Source organism: Schistocerca piceifrons, unplaced genomic scaffold (assembly GCF_021461385.2).
Source record: "Schistocerca piceifrons isolate TAMUIC-IGC-003096 unplaced genomic scaffold, iqSchPice1.1 HiC_scaffold_643, whole genome shotgun sequence".
NCBI classification, from domain to species: domain Eukaryota; kingdom Metazoa; phylum Arthropoda; class Insecta; order Orthoptera; family Acrididae; genus Schistocerca; species Schistocerca piceifrons.
This window is the reverse complement of record NW_025728887.1, coordinates 17501-20000: the sequence shown is the minus strand read 5'-3', so window position 1 is coordinate 20000 and position 2500 is coordinate 17501. Positions and strand designations below refer to the sequence as shown.

Sequence of the window (2500 nt, the reverse complement as noted above, 5' to 3'; positions counted from 1 at the left end):
AGCTGGGTATAGGGGCGAAAGACTAATCGAACCATCTAGTAGCTGGTTCCCTCCGAAGTTTCCCTCAGGATAGCTGGTGCTCGTACGAGTCTCATCCGGTAAAGCGAATGATTAGAGGCCTTGGGGCCGAAACGACCTCAACCTATTCTCAAACTTTAAATGGGTGAGATCTCCGGCTTGCTTGATATGCTGAAGCCGCGAGCAAACGACTCGGATCGGAGTGCCAAGTGGGCCACTTTTGGTAAGCAGAACTGGCGCTGTGGGATGAACCAAACGCCGAGTTAAGGCGCCCGAATCGACGCTCATGGGAAACCATGAAAGGCGTTGGTTGCTTAAGACAGCAGGACGGTGGCCATGGAAGTCGGAATCCGCTAAGGAGTGTGTAACAACTCACCTGCCGAAGCAACTAGCCCTGAAAATGGATGGCGCTGAAGCGTCGTGCCTATACTCGGCCGTCAGTCTGGCAGTCATGGCCGGTCCTTGCGGCCGGCCGCGAAGCCCTGACGAGTAGGAGGGTCGCGGCGGTGGGCGCAGAAGGGTCTGGGCGTGAGCCTGCCTGGAGCCGCCGTCGGTGCAGATCTTGGTGGTAGTAGCAAATACTCCAGCGAGGCCCTGGAGGGCTGACGCGGAGAAGGGTTTCGTGTGAACAGCCGTTGCACACGAGTCAGTCGATCCTAAGCCCTAGGAGAAATCCGATGTTGATGGGGGCCGTCATAGCATGATGCGCTTTGTGCTGGCCCCCGTTGGGCGAAAGGGAATCCGGTTCCTATTCCGGAACCCGGCAGCGGAACCGATACAAGTCGGGCCCCTCTTTTAGAGATGCTCGTCGGGGTAACCCAAAAGGACCCGGAGACGCCGTCGGGAGATCGGGGAAGAGTTTTCTTTTCTGCATGAGCGTTCGAGTTCCCTGGAATCCTCTAGCAGGGAGATAGGGTTTGGAACGCGAAGAGCACCGCAGTTGCGGCGGTGTCCCGATCTTCCCCTCGGACCTTGAAAATCCGGGAGAGGGCCACGTGGAGGTGTCGCGCCGGTTCGTACCCATATCCGCAGCAGGTCTCCAAGGTGAAGAGCCTCTAGTCGATAGAATAATGTAGGTAAGGGAAGTCGGCAAATTGGATCCGTAACTTCGGGATAAGGATTGGCTCTGAGGATCGGGGCGTGTCGGGCTTGGTCGGGAAGTGGGTCAGCGCTAACGTGCCGGGCCTGGGCGAGGTGAGTGCCGTAGGGGTGCCGGTAAGTGCGGGCGTTTAGCGCGGGCGTGGTCTGCTCTCGCCGTTGGTCGGCCTCGTGCTGGCCGGCGGTGCAGGATGCGCGCGCCTGCGCGGCGTTCGCGCCCCGGTGCTTCAACCTGCGTGCAGGATCCGAGCTCGGTCCCGTGCCTTGGCCTCCCACGGATCTTCCTTGCTGCGAGGCCGCGTCCGCCTTAGCGTGCTCCTCCGGGGGCGCGCGGGTGCGCGGATTCTCTTCGGCCGCCATTCAACGATCAACTCAGAACTGGCACGGACTGGGGGAATCCGACTGTCTAATTAAAACAAAGCATTGCGATGGCCCTAGCGGGTGTTGACGCAATGTGATTTCTGCCCAGTGCTCTGAATGTCAACGTGAAGAAATTCAAGCAAGCGCGGGTAAACGGCGGGAGTAACTATGACTCTCTTAAGGTGGCCAAGTGGCGGCGGTGTGGCTGCATCCGGACTTGGCTTCTCGAAGTGCGGTCTTGATGTAGTCGTGCTGCTGCTGCGAGGTGCCTTCCTTGGGTTATAGTTACAGGGAGAGTGATGCGCAATACATGGGCCTAGCCCTCTTAGCCTCTCCTCTCCTGCGGTCTTCTCCCCTTCTCGTGGGCCCGCTGATTTCGCAGAGTGGAAGACCGCACCAGGGGCTTGGGGGGGTTACCAGCCCCCCCTCGCACTATCCCTTTGTTAGTTGGGGGCAGTAAGCAGAGAATAAGTGGTGGCCCTTCCGCTGAAGGCGCCACCCCAACTCCCCCAGCACCTAGCCGGCCAACCGGCCGTGCCGAAAATCTTGTAACTTTTGCAGCTATGTATACCTGTAGTGAGTGCCACCGCAGCTTTACAACCAAGAACGGTCTCGGGGTCCATCGCCGCCGCCAACATCTTGCGGCCGCCAACGCGGAGATCGTCACGGAGAGGCATCGCGCGAGGTGGACGGAGGAAGAAGTCCTGTCGCTCGCCAAGGCGGAGGCCGAACTGTTCCTTGAGAGGGACGCCCGGTTCTTCTTCGTCAATCAAGAACTCATCAGGATGTTCCCCGACCGAACGCTCGAGGCAATCAAGTGCCGACGGCGGCAAGCTGCCCACAAACAGCTTGTCCGCCAATTCATGGAGGCGCTTGAGGTCGGTCGGGGGGAAGAGCCGGCGTCCCGCCGGGGAGCAGCGAGCCCGCTGCCTGACGCGGGCGAGGCCGCTGCGCCGCCCGTCGACGCAGCCGAGGACTTCGCGGCCGACACCACCGGGCCGCCGCCGGAGGGGCCGACTGACGC

At 60.6% G+C, this 2500-nt stretch overlaps 1 pseudogene; it reads left to right on the top strand.

Moving 5' to 3' along the window:
* LOC124764832 overlaps positions 1 to 2500 on the top strand; it is a 7959-nt pseudogene that overhangs the window by 1226 nt on the left and 4233 nt on the right.